Source organism: Sminthopsis crassicaudata, chromosome 5 (genome assembly GCF_048593235.1).
Source record: "Sminthopsis crassicaudata isolate SCR6 chromosome 5, ASM4859323v1, whole genome shotgun sequence".
Lineage (NCBI taxonomy): Eukaryota > Metazoa > Chordata > Mammalia > Dasyuromorphia > Dasyuridae > Sminthopsis > Sminthopsis crassicaudata.
Genome location: NC_133621.1, coordinates 124,767,745 through 124,788,196, shown reverse-complemented (window position 1 = coordinate 124,788,196; position 20,452 = coordinate 124,767,745). Strand labels below are relative to the sequence as shown.

Sequence of the window (20,452 nt, the reverse complement as noted above, 5' to 3'; positions counted from 1 at the left end):
GCATATATATGAAACCAAATTAAAAAGTTAACATTATACTTTCAAAAAGAATATATAATTAATATTTGGATGCTGAAGAAATAATATTAAGAATCACCTTTCCCCAAGTCCTGTGATATATATTGGATAGCATCATGCATTGAAATGAATTGAATAGCATTATTTATATTACTTTTATTGTGTAGTAAATCTCATTTTAAAGTTCTTTTTCATCACAAAAGGTTTAAAAATGCATAGTAATCTCATCCATCTATAAAAACAATTCATTTAGCACTTACTGTTGTTTTTTCCTACATATGTGTACATGTACATATACATGGCCATATACTTAGATGATTATTAACTTTGAAATTGTCCAAATCAAACCAATTTGAAGAGAACAAACTTTTGAGTAAGTTAAAATTGTGTGTATGTGTGTATGTACACACATACTTGCCATCTACTTTGCTGTTGTTTTTTGTTGTTGTTAATCTCTCAGTTCTCTAGATTCCATCATGCAATATGTTTGCCTTGGTTGTAAATAAAAGTAGAAGAGTAAAGTGTAGGGATGCTTGCCCTCTAAAATTCTCTTATATATTTACTTACTTGTGGTATACATGTGGTACATGCTTCCAAAAGAAGGAAACAAACACAAAATGGCTTATTTTTTTAAAAAAGATGTTAATATCATAGAAAGTCTTACTGTGCTTAAGATTCAAATAAGAAAATTAGCCAAATAGTTAATAAAGTATTCTGACTGGAGAAAAACAGAGGTACATTTTAAACGTTTTTAGATTTTCAGTCTTTTACTTTTATAAGTTCTTAGCTGAGTTAAGGAAGAATGTTAATTCCTTTTCTGCCGTTTTATACTTTCATTGCATATGATGTCAGTGAGTAAAGTTTTGATGATGATTATAGAAAGAAAAAAAAAAGGTTGTTTTTCAGGCTGTTTTTAAGTTCTATGTAGATGGGTAATTTAACTGACTTCTTTAAGGAATACAGATGATGATTTAATTAATGTCTACTCAGTTTCATAAATATTGTCCTGTCGAACTAGAGTGCTAATTTTTTTTTTCATATGGCTAATTGATGCAACACATCTTTTAGGCTAAAGCATTATTTCCAAATTATGAATGATTAAGAGTAATGTTAGTAGTTATTTATCATTTTCGTCTTCCTATCTTTTTGCTGATAATCTACTTGTGTATCTACTTATAAAAACTGTGGGAATTTGTTTATTTTTATCAGGGAAATGTATATCCTATTTCTATTTCATCTGGTTTTTTTTAAGGTGTTTGTAAAAATCTGTATTTTGACTGTTGAAGAACTCATTCACTCTGCATGTTCACTCCTCATGAAAAGATTCTCACTCCCTCCTCCCCTATCATATCATTGGACTTATTGGAGAGAATTATTGGGTAACAAGCAAACCAGTGACTTCTATTTAGAAATAAAAAGTGGCAGATTCACACTAAATGAACAGACACATGTGTTTCATACAGATTTTCATGTTAAGAAGAAATGAAATACAGGAAATACATGGAATTATTTCTAAATAGAACTGTTGTCCATGAGATGTCAGTGAATCTTCAGTAATGTGATTCCATAGGTTGAAGACAAAGATTGCTATCCTAATGAGACCAGAGGCTAGATTCAGAGAAGCGATTTAAATGTTATGCTATAGACAGGAGATGAGTTCAGTAGTTCTGACTGTTCATTTCTTGGAGATTACTTTCATCTGTTGATTAGGTGATGGTAAAATCTTTTGTCTTTTCTGGGAAGAATACTTTTAAAATTACTGACATTTTATTATATAAATGAAATGCAGATATAGAATCAATCTATTTACATTTTGAAAGGTTTGAGAATCTGAATCATAATGTATGAATAAAATCTCTACAGTGGATTTTATTTCAAGTGTTCCATATGTAGGAGCTTTAGAGGAACCAAATGCATCTTTTCTGAGAAATTGAATGTAAACTAGATTCTACTTTTAAGATATCACTTCTGCTTATATCTTAGAATTAGGGAAAATTTTTTTAGGAAATTAAAGTAAATAATAACAGATGATATACTGTATATATATATATATATATATATATATATATATATATATATATATATATATATATATATATATATATATATATATATATATATATATATATATATATATATATATATATATATATATATATATATGTGTGTGTGTGTGTGTGTATTTGCCTCCATTCTTAGACTATTAAAATTTTGTTAAAATATATGTAGTTCAGAATGAATATGTAGTTCATTGGAAAGTATAAATATATTATATAAAAACATATTATAAACATGTATTTATTTCAAAACTAAAATTAGAAGTTCCAAATCAATGACTATAAATTCAATCATCTTTGTTCAACAAGTTATAATGTTTAATATGTCTTGCTTTCAAACTCTATTTTAGAGATAACTGAAAGGATATGTATGCATATATCATGTAGAGCTTATCTTTGTGAAATGAATCAATGTTTCTTAGCAAACATAAAATGTAATAAAATGTCATAATCTAGCATTATCCTAGCTAGCATAATCTGGCATAAATAATAGCATTATTATTTGTCTGGACTTTTAAATTTAACAGTATTCCTAAGATTGATGCTAAACTTAAACTTTCTGGAGAAAATATATTTTGCCAGGAGTTAATGGCAATCTCTTTTTGGTAGGAAATCAAAAAACTTTCCATTACATTTGCTGGACTATTTTACAGTGGCTATTATTTTTAATAGTGCTAATATACATCACTAATGATAATAGAAGCAGTGATAATGGAATCTAAATCGGTGGTTATTGGAAGTTCCAACCAGTAAGAACATTAACCACGGGAGGTGAAATTCTAAAAGCCTAGTCATTAGGTGTTGGCACTATCATCCAATGTCACCTAGATAATTGTTTATCTAACCATTTGTTGCTGTTTTATGTGCAGTAATAAATGGGTCCATCTTAATATGAGTGTTTACCTTAAAATCATCAATTGCTCTGACATCTTATACATTAGGAAAGTAGATGTGAACAATTATTTCAGGTATGGGTATAACACAGCATTGTTATTAAAGTTCTTATATTCATTTTTAAGAAATACTTCTTAAATTTGGAAACAACTACTAAACAACTGTGGTATGGAGTTTGTTTAAATTTAAAATAAGTTTAAAACAATGTATAGAAGCAAAGCAGGATTTACTGTTTAAATTGGGTAACTATTGGGTAAATTATGTTGAGTTGCTTTGGTAGCCCCTTACTTTTTTGGGGAGTGAGGGATAAATCTGATAAGTAAGTGAATATGTGTTATACATATCTAGACAAGATTATGACAAAAAAAAATTTTCCTCTTCACCCTATTTCCCTAATGATTATTATTCTATAAGACAATAGGAGAATCAGAATCTGATTTGTTTGTGTGTGTGTGTGTGTGTGTGTGTGTGTGTGTGTATACAGAATACAAAGTATTCATGACAGTTCTTTCTATCCAAATTCCCATTCATAAACCAAATGAAGTTCTTAAGCTAAATGAAACTAATTGGACTTTGTATATATTGCTATTATAGCCAAGTTCAATGAGTAATTTGAAATGCAGTGTGTATTTATAAAAATAATTAGCAAATGAATGTGAATTTCACAGAGTTTCAATTCAGTTTTCTTAGGGTACCTCACTCTCAAAGCTTTAGAACTGGCAATGTTATTGAGAAACTCCCTTAATAATTTAGAGAGTTATTATCTTGTAATAATAGTTATGTTAGATTTTTTTTAAGTTCTTTATGATTACTGGGTGATTAAATCATTTTAAAAAACAGATTAAATGTATTTTTATGGCATACCAGAGCTAGTAACATTCTTCTGAACTACCAAGATTGACCCAATGATTAATGTATTTGCTATTTTTATGAGTAGAGCTGTATGCATATATTCAAACCATATGTACAAAAAGAAAAGCCTGAAAAGGAACTTGGAGAATAAAAATAAATTAAATATTAATAGATCATAGTAATATTCTTGAGAAATTTTGCTTCTCTGGTTTGTACCTCTTCCTAATTAAAAAATAATAGTTTGCACCTCAGAAGTCAGTGTACCTCAGAAGTCAGTGTTCTGTGATAGCTAGAGAGGACTTTAGACTCAGGAAAACTGAAGTCCCATTTTAAACATATATAGGCATAGATCTATGTAAGATGAATACATTCCAGGACTCAGGAATTTATCTAAGACTATATGTTGCAGAAGTTTTATATGTAAATATGGGATTTTCCACACACTAGTGAAATTACAAATTTAGATTCTGTTCTATCCATACCCTTCAAAAAAAGGCATGGTAATGTTCCATGTTCCAATCAAAGCTTAGCATCTCAACTTTGATGAAATTCCAATTAAATAAAGAAAAAGCTATTGTTTTGATTATTTAAAAGTTGTGGATATTTTGATTGAAATATACTTTGAACTTCCTCAGAAATTATATATATATATATATATATATATATACATATATATATATATATATATGTATATGTATGTATATATATATGTACATATATATTTTTTTCCTTTTTAGTCATTTTAGTATTTTGGTTTATCTGTTTTTGAAAAGGCTTACTAATTATTGATATGCCATTTCCATTTTAAAATGTTTTGTGAAATAATATTCTGGCAAACAAAATATCAAGACAAATTTAACTGTACCAAAAGATAATTATCAAGAACATCAAATGACATAATATGAAAAAGAATTTAACATGAACACAACAAGGATGTATAGATTGTCAAAAGGATGAATGACCCCACTAAATAAGTTTTATTTATTAATGCCTGTCACTTCAGATTCTACAGTTTTGGACGTGTGTGTGTGTGTGTGTGTGTGTCTCTCTCTCTCTGTGTATCATATATATATATATATATATATATATATATATATATATATATATATATATATATATATATATATTGCACTTAAAACCATTTGTCCAGAGACTTTTGACTTGCCAAACTATTACTGAGAATGGAGGGAAATATTTCCCACTTGCTACAAAAATATTGTTAGTGTTCACCTCAAGCAGATTTACAAGTGGTCAATTTCCTGACAAAAGACCACATTCTTATAAAATGCTATTTGGAGAATGGTTTATGATAACAGATTTATAAAATATTTAGTGCTCCTTAAGTTATCAAAGAAATATAAAAAGTATGTTGCAATACATGTGAAATTTTCTGATATTTTCATTGCCACTGGGGTGTAGCATATTTCAAGTTATAAACAATAATGAGTTGAAGTAGAGATTGTATGAGGAACGTTTTTCAAATTTTTCATTCAGTTCATGTAGCATCTAGAACTTGTATTTGTATTCCTAGATCAATTACAGAGAGATAGGGCAGGAGGAGGTATTTTATACTGTGTGCTTGGTAAGTTCCTTTTTCTGAACAGATAGGCATAAAGCAGAATAAGAAATTGTCTGAAGTTTTTATTTGTTTCTAATCCTATCAGCTGACTTTTAGATTCTATGGGTATGCACGTGTTATATATATATATATATATATATATATATATATATATATATATATATATATATATATATATATATATAACTAACTTGAGAGATAGGGAAATTAAATCGAAATTGATAGTAAGTTTTGCTCTCAGTTTTCTCTCATGTTTGATAAATGATCTGGTTCTTGTCATTTATTTGAAGAGACCTGAAATGACATCATTGTTAAGGTTACCGTCCAATGTGTCCAACTTGTTGATCAAACCAAATGAGCTTGGAAGATTCTACTATAGGTTGGACACAAAAGCACTCAATATTATCATTAGTTACCAGCTAGAATCATAAAATGATGGACTTTGAGTGCTTGAAGTGATTTAAGAGATAGTCCATTCAACTTAGATGTATAGAGATGTTAAAAAATATCTATAGCTAAAGAATAGAGTAAGATGAAGTGCTTTTTAAAGTTTTTTTTCTCTTTGTTTTAGATTTTGTCATCCTCTTTACTCTGTAGAGTTCAAAGAATTAAATATTTTATTTAAATATTGTTAGGAAAATGAGGATCAGATGTTGTATAGATGATCACACATTCATATTCATATACTACGTAGGTTTTTTTTTTTGTTTGTTTGTTTTTGTTTTTGTTTTTTTAAATCTTGGGTTTCACTAGTTGATACTTATTCTGTCCTAAGTAATTTAGAGCTTTATTTCCAAGTACCCTCCTCAAAATTATTCTTGTATACTGGGTAATAATAAAAGTGTACTATGTATAACTCTGCTTTAACTGTCTCTCTCAATCAGTGTGGATTATTGATTCATTTGGTGTGTTGGTCTCCTTGATTGCTAATTTTCTGGAACTGAATAAAGATATCCACAATATAAGTTGTTCCTTACCATTAGCAGTTATTCAAAAAATGAGAAAGAGGTAATACCAAATAGCTAAACATAACGTTCTTTATTGGACTGTCTAATATGATAGTATACTGAAAAAGGTAAGAGACAATTATCTGATATGCTGACAATTGGAGTGGGATTGGACCTAGGTTTAAGTAGCACATGATTTTTTTATGTATTACTTGTTCCGTTCCCTTCCCTCAGTGACTTTTTTTCTCATTGTTTATTTTGCCTTAACTTTTTAAAGACAGTGTCACCTTATGTGGAAAAAGAAAAGGAAAACTGGACAATGTCACAGAAAACACTAATAAGAAAATTAGAAATTAATGCCATTTTTGGAATTTGGAGAATGTGACACATGTTTTCAGATTTGTTATCCTACTTTATTTTCTTCCTGAAAATTAGCTGTAATTTTTTCAAATAATAATAACTTTGAAGTGGTGAAAGAAAAGTAGTAATTTCAGTTCATGTGTGTAGTTACTTTTTGAGTAATTTACTTGCTATTGCAGCTCAGAGAATAATAATAATAATAAATTACATAGAAACTCTTTGTACAATAAATTGATAAGTTATATTTGATTAAGATTTTTCAGAGATTCTTTTTATCTAGATCTTCTTTGAGGAAGCATGCAAAGTTACAATACATAGTTGAAATAACTATAATACAAGGAAAATATGTAAAGAAATGGATATACTTGGTATAAACATTGATTCAATGCAATTGAAATTTAAATTTAATCTTTGAACTTCATGCTAATTTAGGCACAAAGGGAAGTATGGAATGAAGCAATTCTCAGTTTTAAAAATGAAAAGCACCAGTTCTTCTGGGGAAATAATCTTTTGCCTGAATCTGAATTCTTAAATATATTTATTGCATGATTACTTATTAGAAGTATCATTGGATAGCATTATAAATTTATAAATGGAAGAATTCTTAATGGACTTTTTAAATCCTTCAACTTTACAAGTGAAAAAACTGAGATCCAGGGAGGCAACTTTGCATTAACAATGCTGAACAGGTGGCAAAGCTTGGATTTTAAACCAGGTCCTCTATATCAAATTCCAGTGCTTCCAGTGCTATTTTTTCTACTCATTAAGCTTTCTAAGCTTTCTTTAATTTTTATTTTTGGAAGAGAGAGAGAGAGAGAGAGAGAGAAATAGACAAATAAACATCTTGATTTTCTTTTCTTTTTTTTTTTTAATTCTTAATTCATCCTTCTCTAAAACCTAGGGCTATAATGTAACTGTATCGGAACCATATAAAGATATTTCTAGGCAGGGGAATAAGATACTTTGGTTTGGATAAACATCTTGCTGATAATTTGACTTAGTACAGGAATGGATGTTTTAGAGAATCCAGAGAAATGAAGAGTAAACATGTCCATTACAATGTCTCATTCAAGTATCAGTTATCTAAAGTGAGGTTTTGGCACATGCTGCATAAAAATCAATACATAGTTGAATTCTCTGTCAATGCCTTATATGTCAATATTCTTGCTGATGATTAAAGAAAGATCTTTATATCAGAGATAACAGATGCATATGAGACAAGAATTAACAATGTATTATGAAAATTTAGGATCTCAATTCCCCAAAATGGTCATTTTGCCCCTGCAGGGAGGTTGGCTATGAGAATAAACCTTGAAGTATTTTCGTTCCATTAAGCATGAAAGGAATAATTTGGCCAGGAAAAAAAGTAAACTTTATGTGGGACCATTAATGAATATTAGAGGTTTTTAGCTGCCCTCCTTGGGGTGAATGAGTATGGGATATGTTGCCTTAGGCTTTTGCCTCTGAAAATAGACTAAATCCCTAGTTCAATTATAGTCCTGTAGACTTCTCAAACTCAACAAGTTGAAAAGAGAATTATCTTTTCACCTAAAATACTCCCTTTTTAAAGCTTCTCTACTATTGAGGACACTGTGACCTCTTAGTCATTCAAATTCATCCTTCAGTGTTATTATCAATTCCTCTTTCACATTCATTTCTCATTTCCAATACTGGATATGACTGCCAGCTCATATCTTTTTTGTGGTCATAACATTTCTTCTATACATTTCCAACTCTCTAGTCATGTAGCCACCATACTGGTTCTGACTCTCATCTGACTCTTGTATAGCTTATTGTGCCTCTCTGACTAAAAAATTTCCCTTCTCCTCCTCCCAAAGGAATTCCCCTTGGTATATGTCTGAACAAATGATTGCACCTCCTTCTTTTCAAGAAATTACAATGGCAACCTATTACCTCTAGAAGAAAGTGTATGCTACTTGCCATTTACAATCATTCACAACATTACTCCCAAAATTGTGTCCAACTTTTTTTTTCAATTCATTTCCCTTTATGTACTCTTTAATCCAGAATTATCAGCCTCCTTGATTCCAGAATACTCCCCTCTCCAACTCACCTCTACCTTCTGTCTGCTTTCAAAAATCAATTAAAAGTTCACTTTCTATAGAACTTTTCTTCCTTCCCACCTCCTTTTTTTCCACTGAGATTAACTCATGAGCCCTCTATTTGTCTTTCATGTACATAGTTGCTTTCATGTTGTTTTCTCAATTAAAATATATACCTCTTCAAGACAGGAACCATGTGTATTTCTCTTCATATTCTTGGTCCTTTACATAGTGCTTGGTACCCAGTAAGTGCTTAATAACTGCTACTTGTCTGATTCACTGACTGACTGGGAGCAAGCATTCTCTTCTATAATGTACAAACATACAATGTACACATGTATAATGAACAATCCCTGAAAATGATTAAGTAAAACAACTTACAAGAGTGATTGTCATTGATAACACATAAAACACATATAGTTATTTTCCATTTCTTCAAAAAATAGAAGAGGGGATATTTTATATGCTAATACTCAACTAATCTCAGAATTAAAAAGAATAGTAAGAGTAATCTATTTCCACCAATACCTAAATGAAAATCCCTCCTGCAACTTACTCTGCTTGAAGATCTATGATGAGGGTACCATTATTTGATTTTCATCCAGATTTAATCATTATTTAATGTCCTTTTCATTTGCAAAGTTGACATCATTAAACATTTTAATGTTTATATTATATTTTCATTTGCATCTCTTCATAGAGTTCATCACATATTTCTTTGAATAATTTATATACCTGTTATTCCAAATGGTACATTAGCATCCGATTATATTTATATAATGCAATGTACATGGATATTCTCCAAGTTTTATCAAAATGCTCTGTTTTTGTTTCTATCTCTCCATCACTCTTGCTCTTTCACTCTTGCTTTTGTTCTTTCTAGTTCTTTCTCTCTTTCAAAGAAGCAGATGGTGGCACAAATGGATAAGGGTTAAATCTCATTTCAATTGTCATCTTAGTTACAAGTTTTGTGATCTTGGGGTGGTCAGTTTATATTTTTCTCAATCTCAAATGGGCATAATAGTAGTGCTTAACTCATACAGGGTTGTTGTGAAGATCAAATGAAATTTGTAGAGATAACATTTGTAAAAGAAACACATATCACAATGCCTGGCCCATAGTCCATGCAAAAAAAGTTTATAATCCCTTCCAATCTGCTTTTCTTTCTTTCTAGTTCCCTTCCTTCCCTCCCTCCCTTCTTTCTTTTCTTTTTTGTGTGTTATTATAAAGAATGCCGCTATAATGGTTTTTGTACTAAAAAAAACTTTTCATGTTGATGATATCTTTGGTGTATAAATCCAAGGATTTAGGATTGGGCCAAAGGCCCACTTTGTTATGCATATACTTAGATTGTTTTCCAAAATAGGGAAAACTCTTAAATACATGTCTATTGATTTCCTGCTACCCCACAAATGTTGATTTTTTCCTTTTATCTCTATTAGCTAATTTGACAGGTCTCAGGTCATATCTCAATGTAGCTCATATCTCTTAATATTAGTAATTTTGAACCTTTTTGTATGAATATTGGTAATTTTTGTTTCTTTTACAACTGTTCACAATTCACAGAACCCTTTTTGGTAATCATTTAGAGTATGTATTGATATTAGATCATCTGAGACAAAACTGCTGGGTGAAGGAGGGAAGGAGGGGTGAAGGTACCATAGAAGAAATTCCAATTATATGTAAAGTCCTGCTAGAAGAGAAGGCATTTGAGACACTATGTTTTGTGGGAGACTGTGGATTCAGGAAAGGGGTGCCATTATTTCAGGACCAACTATATATAAGGCTAGAATAAGGGACCCACTAATGGGAAAGAGTGGGAAATGAAAGGAAAGTGTGCTGTAATCATCAGCCCTTATAGTGGGACCTTTAGGTAAAGTCTCATTTGCTCCATATTATTGTTGGCTCTGATTGGTAGCTATTCTCTCTCTACTTTCTCCTAGATTTCCCGAAGACAGGCCATCTACTGAGCAGTACAATAGATATACCAAAGACCAAAGAGTGCCCAAACTTTAGGTAAAATCACATCCCTAAGTTTGGTAATTAACACCATGTTGTGCTGCCATATGAAAACTTTATTTCCCAACAATTTGGTGCCAATATAGCCAGACAGCCAGACAGAGGGACAGAGAGAGATGGGAAGGAAGAGAGAGAGGGAGAGGGAGAGGGAGAGAGAAAGGGAGAGGGAGAGGGAGAGAGAAAGGGAGAGGGAGAGGGAGAGGCGGGGGGGGGGGGAGAGAGAGAGAGAGAGAGAGAGAGAGAGAGAGAGAGAGAGAGAGAGAGAGAGAGAGAGAGAGAGAGAGAGAGAGAGAGAGAGAGAGAGAGAGATTAGATGGTCTTCTTGAGCTTCTATGACCAAAAAAAAAACAAAAACAAAACCCATTACCTGTTGACCTCATTACTAGAACTGTTAATGAGCCTCAAGGGCTTAACTGGTTCCTTGGGGGGAAGGGAGAGAGTCCATCCTTCTAAGATAGAAAATACATCTGTGATTTTATTGTTATCTGCCAATGCACAGTGACACAATTTTTTTGCAATTTGCATTCTTAGAGAGTTGCCCTAAATCCTGAGAAGTTTGGATTTGCTTAAATTCACATAGCTGGTATTTGTCAGAGGCAAAATTTACATCCAGGTCTTTCTGGAATCAAAGCAGGTATCTATCCACTGACCAGACTGCCTCTTGATCATTGTAGGAACTGTATTCAAATCCTTTTAGTTGAATGTTTGCAAATAATTCAAAAATGAAAAAAGTATCAAAATTGTATTACCACAAAATAAAAAAGAGAGTATAAAAATGTAATCCAGAAGAAAAGCTTAGTTTAAGACTTCTGCAGTCACTATTCTGACTATAAAATTGACAGTGTTGGAAAGGAGACTAGTTAGTTGATGGCTATCAAGAGTTAGATTGTAAATGTGAGCATTGATCTTTATTTAATATCTGGTGTATGAAACAATTTCTTTCTTCTGCACATGGAGAGGATGAGTTGTTTCTAAATTTCTATATCCATTGTCAGTGGCATAAAATGATATTTTCAAATTCCATTCCCTTTTTCTGAGACAAAATTAACCTTAATTTTATTCTTGTGGCATGCATAAATCCACAGATTTGGGAAGGATGAGGTTGTTATTCATTATTTCAAAGGTATTTGGGGCAATTGCTAAATTAAATAATAAAATGAAAAGGAGTATTCTGTTTTACAATGAAACATGATTAAATTAGATTCTTACCTTTGGAAATTGCCTAAAATGAAACTAATTCAAGTGGAAAATGAATTCTGTATTATAGATGGAATAACTGAGGTTCAGGGGATATGGAACCACTTGGGAGAAGCCTCAGTAGAAGTATTTATTTCATATGTAGGTTTTCTCAGAGATGTCAATTCTAACATTAGCTTTCATGAAAATCACATAGCTTTAGGCTGCTAATATAAGGGATTCTGTTCCACTTAAAATGTATTAAGTGGTACTGTGCTCAGTAGTTAGAAAGCTGGACTTACTTGGAAGCTAGAAAAGATAAATTCAAATTTCACTTCTGATATTACTTATATGACTTGGGACAAATCATGTAATATCTCTGGGTCTCAGTTTTCCCATTTGTAAAATGTAGGACTTAGACTAGAGGACCTTGAAGTTCCTATAAACTCTAAATGTTACTTGTTTTCATGTTTCAGAAAAAGAAATAATTTTTATATTTTGATCTGAGTGCAGAATGCTGTAATAAATATTTAACTACAAAAACAAAGTATGTAAAATATTTCATATCAAATTTTTAAATTGACATCAGAATGACCAAAATTTATTCCAGTGACTTATCATTATGAAAGGTAACATATTATAATACAAAGAGGTCTGGCAATGAAGTTACATAAACTTGGATTCAAGTTCTGACCTTAAAATTTAATGATTTGTGACAACAAGCAAATCACTCAGTCTCTCAGTATCCCCAAGTGGTTCTCTATTACTATAAAAATTACAGTTTCCAACCTGTATTTACAGAGGACATTTCAGTTCTAGGAGTTTGCCACACAAATAAGTCACAACTTCAACATCCCTCAAAAAATATTTTATTATACCCAATAAGAACATAGTCACAAGAAATAATTTTTTCAAAATATGTGGAGCTTTTTTGAATGTTTTATTATGTGTCAGAGATATTAAGACTTGTCATAACTAAAGACTAATATCCACAGTGTCAGAAGAAGGCAAGAACAATTAACCAGTTAATAAATTATATTTTATTTACATTTCAAGCTAGCATCATGCGTAACTGCATAGCTAGTAAATTTTGCCTTGATGAGAGACCAATGATACTTATTAATAAATGCACCTCTGAATTTCACAATTTGTAGCAAATCTTTATGTATTTTCATATATTAACATCTGTCCATCAGTGCACCAAATATGGATTATATGACCTAACATCAGCTAGTGTGGTATAAATTCTGTTTAATCTTTATCAAATGTGTCTATACATACGTATTTATTAATGGGCCTGAAATTGGGAAAGATAAGTTTAAATCATGCCTCAATTACCCAACAGCTGTGTGACCCTGAGAAAGCCATCTAATCTCAATTTGCCTTAATTTATTGGAGAAGGAAATGGCATACCCCTAAACTATACTTGCCAAGAAAACCTATATGGGGTCATGAAGAGCTAGACATAACTAAATGACTAAATGACAATTAAGGAAAGACTTTCTTAAATTCTTTCCCTCTTTGTTATTTTGCCATTAACAAAGGCCAAACAGGATTTTGTGCTATATAACTTCATATGTGCTCTTGAATGGTAATCCCTTTATTCTTCTCTGACTGACTGATATTCCCCACAATTTTTCCCCTTCAAATCCACATATCTAATCTCTTCCCCATTATTCCCAAAATGAACTTTCTTCATACCTTATAAAGAAGATTGGACCTATAAGAAATGAATTATCTGGCTCCCTTTACTCATTCCTCAGGTCTTCACTTATCTTGTATACCCATTCTCCTTTTTCTCAGAAGAAATAACCCTTAATTTTTCCATGATAAATGATTTTCCATGTACTGTGGATATCATTTCTTCCTGCCTTCCTGTGATATTGTGACATCTTAATTATCTTTAATATTTTTTCACTGTTTCTTAGCAATAGAATTCAAATGAAAGAGAAAATTATTCTTTTCCTTGGATTAACATTGTAACAGTTTTTATACAATCTTCCTTTAATCTGAAGAAAATTATGTTAATAATTATTTATTTAAGGCGGGAGTTTCAAGTTTGGAAAATGCTACTCTCACACTAGCTTTTTATGGTAATTAGCTCAAGTATTTTTATCTCCATTTTATAAGTGAGAAAAAGAAAAAAAAGGCAGAGTGTTGTAATGAATAGTGTTTACACTTGGATTTAGGAAACCCTGTTTAAATCCCTCTTTAATATTTACTAGCTTTTGACATTATACAAATAACCTTTATGTGTTTCAGGTAACGTTTATCTCTAATTCTCCAAGCAAGAAAATCTTAAATCATTCATAATATGTAAAAATGGGGAACATCCCTTTTTTCACAGAACATCTTTTTAAATACCAAATCTTCATTTAATGACAGGTGCTCTTTGGAGAGTGGCATGGGCAATATATCCCTGATTCTAAATAAAGTCATAAATATTCAAAATAACCCTCGAATGATAAGATCAAAGGTCATCTCAAAAATACTTTGTTTTAACTTGTATTTAAATTGAGTTCCAGGAAGAACCAGATATAAAGAAATGGAAATATACCTTTCTTTGTCCATGTTTCATGATATTTGAAAGATGTTTCAAAAAGTGAGGACTGAAAAGGGGAAATGTTTCAATTAAGAAGCTATAACAGATATATAGATGAAGGTCAATAAACCTAGTATAAGTTACTTTTGATACAAGAGGGTAGATTCTAAAGAGAGATTTCAGGGACAGAACTTGGCAAACTGATTAGATGTGAAATACTAAAATATAATCTAAGAGTTGGAAGGCCATCTGTTTTCACCTCAGCTTGTATGAATCTTAGAATATCTAACCTCTAGTTTAAGATTTCCACTGGTAGTATACTCACTACCATGTGAGGCAGTCAATTCTATACTTCTAATTTTATGGATTTTTTTCTTATATTGAGATGAAATCTGGCTCCCTATAGCTTATGTATAGATGAGGAAATGAAAGGAGTCAATGGTTAGTTCAAAGTTGATAATTATTACTTTATTTCTCAACAATTTTTCCAACAGAGAAGAATTCCTGAAAAAGCATGAGTCAGTTGTTGTTGTTGTTGTTGTTGTTGTTGTTTTAATAATAGAAGATTGACAATGAAAACTGGCTATGCATCCAACAAAGTTCAAAATTTAATGGTCTCCAACCCAAGAAGCAGAGAAAAAATATAACCTTTCACAAGTTCTAAAACACATTTCCTTGTTTTTGACTTTCCACACTTCAGAACAATTCATTTTCATTTAATTTTCACATGAAATCCAAGGGACAAGATACCATTTTTGATGGTATTTGAAAATTGCTTATATAATTTTTAAAAAATAAGTTACTTTAATTTTCTAAATGTGTACAGCCAAATAAGCTCTCACATATTCAATAGAATTCCATCTCTTGATATTCCCTAAATTATTCCACATATCTCATTTAAGGTTCAAAAGAGTACATTTTTGTGGATTAAGCTCTAACACAGAATTTCAGAAAATTTCTTATTATATAAAATGAATTGATAGTTTTTCAAACTCTTTGTAGATAGACATGTTTAAAGTAAAAAATAAAATAAAATAAAACAGTTGGTTTCAAATAGCATAATTAACTTGGGGACTGCACATGCTGACCTCTTTCCTGGTTTCCCAAAATTGACATATCCTCTTTAAGCTTTAAAAGTCCAGTGAATTAGAATCAATGTGAACAATGGATGCTATAACAATTTTTCTATTTTATAGTAGAGAAAAAAGTGGATGGCAGCTTAAACAAAGAACTATAAAAATTGCTGTCTAATGCAAATAGAGGGCACTTTATTCATTGTTGGCATGGTCTGAAAGTAGTGATAAGTAAAATGCAAACCAATTTCAGAAAATGAGTTTAATATTTTTATGGAAAGAGTCTAAAACCAAATCATAGTGATCTAAATTAGATTATCTGAACCTCAAAGGATATTCCCCAGAGAAGAAAACCACCTAAAAGATGAAAAAGCTTTTCAGTAAAAGTAGGAAAAGTTATCCGTGAGTGTGGAAATATATTATTTTTAACCAAAATGCTGATTAAGAAATGTCTTCACAGACTTATCTTTCTTTTAGCTGTCTCCTCACTCCTTGACATAACCTTTGTTCCTGGCTTCTGAGAATTTACAGGTGCCTGAGGTGTTGTAGTGACAATTCTTTTTCTCTTTTTCTTTCTTCCTTCTTTCCTTCCTTCCTTCCTTCTGATGAGAGTTAGGAAAGGGGGAACACCTTTTGGTTCAGCACAAGGATAGTCTAGTGACTACGCAGAGTCCCCTGTAAAGGAATTTACAGGCCCAAAAACCTAAATTGATAAAAAAAAAATGTTAATTGTAGGAGTTTGGAAGTAAGGATAAAGGTAGAAAGACAGAGGTGGTCACCGGGCAGACAGGAACCCTTACATGGCCTGAAGGATACCATGTTTGGGTGGCTCCTACAAAGAATGGACTTCCAAGGGTTCCCCTTTTTATAATCTTCAAGGTGGGTGGAATCCCAGGCTCCTGGCTGGTTTTGGCCAGGGTTAGCATTGAATAGAATTCAATGTTTTTTTAGATAGGAAGAAGTTGTTTGTGGGGGTTGGGGAAACCTGAGCAGATAGTGAGGGCCTGGGAAAGCCCAAGTTCATTGGAATTCAAAAGAGTGCTTTTTGACCAGGATTTGTGAATCAAAGATCCTAGCTTCTTCATCCATGGGGGGTTGGGAATCAAAAAGGAATCTTAAAGGAACCTCAACCCCCATCACTTTCTTCCTTCCTTCCTTCTTTCCTTCCTTCCTTCCTTCCTTCCTTCTTTCCTTCTTTCCTTCCTGCCTTCTTTCCTTCCTTTCTTCCCTCCTTCTCTGTCTCCTTCCTTCCTTCTTTCCTTCCCTCTTTCCCTCCCTTCTTTCTTCCTTCCCTCCCTCCTTCCCTCGTTTCTTCCCTTTATCCCTCTCTCCTTCTCTCCTTCCCTCTTTCTCTCCTTCCCTCCCTCCCTCCTTTCTCTCCTCTCTCCCTCATTCCCTTCCTTCCTTCCTTCCTTCCTTCCTTCCTTCCTTCCTTCCTTCCTTCCTTCCTTCCTTCCTTCCTTCCTTTCTTACTTTCATTCTTTCTTTCTTTCTTGATTTATCTCTCTTTCTTGCTTTTCTTTTTCTTCCTTTCTTTCTTTTATTCCTTTTCTTTTTCCTTTCTTGCTTTTCTTTCTTCCTATGAAGTCTACACTCTCTATTCTCCAAGGACACATTTTTGTGATCTCTATCTATAGGGAAATGTTTAGAAATCCCTGTTTTTGACCCAAAATGTTTTGGAAAGCTGCCCACTTTTTTTAAACAAAGCTTTCCTATGTTCTTTCAGTTCTTTTTTTAGAGCTTTACAGAGTTAAAACTTCAATTAGGTGATAATTGTATTTATCACCTTTCTTTAACACTTACTAATCTTTTTTCTCAGGAAGTGAAAGGAAGAAGATGGGGGTTTGTGTGATAAATATATGTCCAAGGAATCCTGAATTAGTGGGATTTCCGTTAGTATATCTAATATACAAAAGGCTTCATAGAAATTTTTTCCTTTTAAATTGTTGACAACTTTGTTATGAGAATTCACTATAATATGGAACCACTATATTCTAAATAATATTAAGAAGTAAAATAAACAACTTGTAATTGTTATGTTTACTTGTGTACCTTCTACATGAAATAAAAATTCCCTGATGTCAGGAACAGGTTTTTTTTTTCTAGTCTTCAAATCCTCATAAGCTGGTCTCACACTATATATGAGCGTACCTGATCCATGACTTCATTTCTTTATGGAACTTCCAGTGAAGAAACTTCCTCAAGCAACACAGTCCAGGGCTGTGAAAATTACAATTGTAAACAGTTTATAGGGGATACTGAAACTTGAAAGATTATAGTGAAATTATGTTGTATTTAATTAAACATTTTCTAATAAAATAAAATATTTCCCAAATAAATACAATAGAACAAAAATGATGCTAATTTGTAGGGCAAGAATTCATTCCTATTTGAGATTGACAGTTTGAACTAATACAGTCTCATGTTTTCAAGATGTGGACAGTGGTAGTATAATTGACATGTAGCAAATATCAAAACTATAGTCTGTTGTTTACATATTCAGCAAATAGTTTATATTTTGCAAAAGAGTTCCACTGGAGAATTTTGATGATATACTGTATAGTTCTTTAGAAAGATTATTTTGAAAGCTTTCAGTAAATTTTCTGGAGCTAGAAGAGTCATAAATCAGGGCAATCAATTAAGAGGCCATGTGAATAGGCTAGGTCAGAAAGGCCTAAATTAGGAGGATAGCAAACTAAGTTGAGGGACAAACCCCACATATGTAGATAGCAGAGGGAAAATTACTAAAACTTAGTGACTATGACATATGGATATGACAGATGAGCAAAGAAATAATCAAGACAAATATAAAATTGCAAACTTGAGTAAATATAAGGATAGTGGTGCTCTCAAACCCACTCAAATTTGAAAGAAAAAATAGTTACGTTGTAGAGTAGGGGGATGTAATAAGTGTCTTTTTTAGAAATGATGAGCTCCAGATGTCTATGGTATATGCAGGTGGCTATTTCTAGTAGAGCATTTTTGATACAACCATGGAATTCAATAGCTTGGTTAGGGCTGGATTTAAATGTTTGGGAGACATTAACAAGAGGTATGAACTTAAACCTTTAGGAGATGATGAGATCACAAAAAGAGAAGAGAGAAAAGGGCTTAGTAGAGCTTTGGAGGGACGTTTGTGCAAAGGGAAACCAAAAAAGATGCAGCCAGAAAGGGAGGAAGAGAACCAGATAAGAATAGCATAACAGAAATAAAAGAATAATGAAGTTGGTCAAAAATTCTATCACACTCAGAAATTAGGAGATGTGGGCATGCTACCATAGTAAGGCAGCATGGCATGGCACAAGGTATTGATTTAGATCACTTGAATTCAAATGCTGACTCAGAAGTTATCTGACCCTTAGCAAGTTGCTTCTCTAAATCTCAATTTTTACTTGTAAAATAAGGATTATAATAAGAGCAGCTACTTTCCAAAATTGTTGTGAAGATCAATGGCATAACATCTGTAAGGCACTTTGCAAACCTAAAGAAATATCATTGTAAGTCATGATTTTAAGAGCAAGAATATTTGGCATCCTTTGAATTAGGTATTTCACTTGAATGATGATGTCAGGAAGCTGATTGTGGGGAAAATCTATATTTCTATAGTTAAAAACAGTTGTAAATAGTATTTTGCTTTTAAATGCAAATAAATAGCCTAGACATTTAAAGGAACCTCTCTTTTCATGAGTCATTCAGAAAATAATTTATAATACACTTGCAATTTGAGATTTGTCAAATTACATTTTAGCAAAGAAACATTTTTTTTGTAAAGTAACTTTAACCTGTGGTAATATTTGTGGCTGTCACTAAAATTGTTTCCATCCAAAATGAACACCTTTCTCAAAAGGCTCATATGGGTTTAAGTAAGATTAGAAATTTTCTATGGATTTATGAAAATGGGAAAGTAAGAAGACCTGGAATTGGACAAAGTAGGGAAGGTAAGGAAACTTTTTATGACCTCATGAATTATAACTTCATGAGTGTCTTCATTTTTTGGTGGGGGTAGACCTAATGACAAAAATTCAGGGATATAACATATATACATCATTCAAAAGAAACATTTTATATAAAGTGAAATGGAGGAGCTAGTTCTTCTATATAAAGCTAGATCTCATATATAATTAATATATGTTGGTATAGATTTTATTTCAAAATTTGAGTAGTATCACAATAGATGATACTTGATTAAGGAGGAAAGGTGCAAAAAATAGGAATGACAGTTATGAAAGTATAACATAGGAACTGAGATATTAAAACAATGAATCTTCAATTTTGCTCCTGTCTTTCTATCCAAAATAATCTACACATGAAAAATGATTGAATTCACTCATTCAAGAAGGAATTAACATAAAAGTCAGATGAAAGGATAGTATAAGGACATCTAATTATTTTGTATAAGTGTAAATATTCAGACCTAGGTAAATTACAGCCTAAGGCATTAAAAAGCATATTATTATGATTATGAAAATGGGGAAATGCCTTTATTTTTAAAGAAATGGACTCTGTAAACAGACCCACAAGGTTAAAGCAAGTTTCTGGCGAATTAAAAGAAAAAAGAGTCTTAAGCAGTAGGTGGGAACAGTTAAGAGCTTGATAAAAAGAAATTATGACAAAGTGAACAAATTTCTTTATGTGACAGAACTATAGAACTGTTTGATCAACTGAATTCCCTAGATATTATATATTTTGATTTTAAGAATTTTACAATTTTTTCATGAAATCTTTGCCCCAAAACAGAAAAATGAAAGATGAGAGTATCATTACTTATTTTTTAAAAAACGTTTTGTTGATGAATTTTGTTAAAATATTTACAGATTACCCCATTTACTTTAATTGCAGTAAACATGCAACATTATTGATGGACTGATGCCA

General features: G+C 31.6%; 1 protein-coding gene across 2 annotated transcripts in view; it reads left to right on the top strand.

The window, feature by feature from the left end:
- Positions 1 to 20,452, top strand: part of KCND2 (potassium voltage-gated channel subfamily D member 2) — a 599,276-nt gene that overhangs the window by 3,508 nt on the left and 575,316 nt on the right. The gene's annotated exons all lie outside the window — the stretch shown is intronic.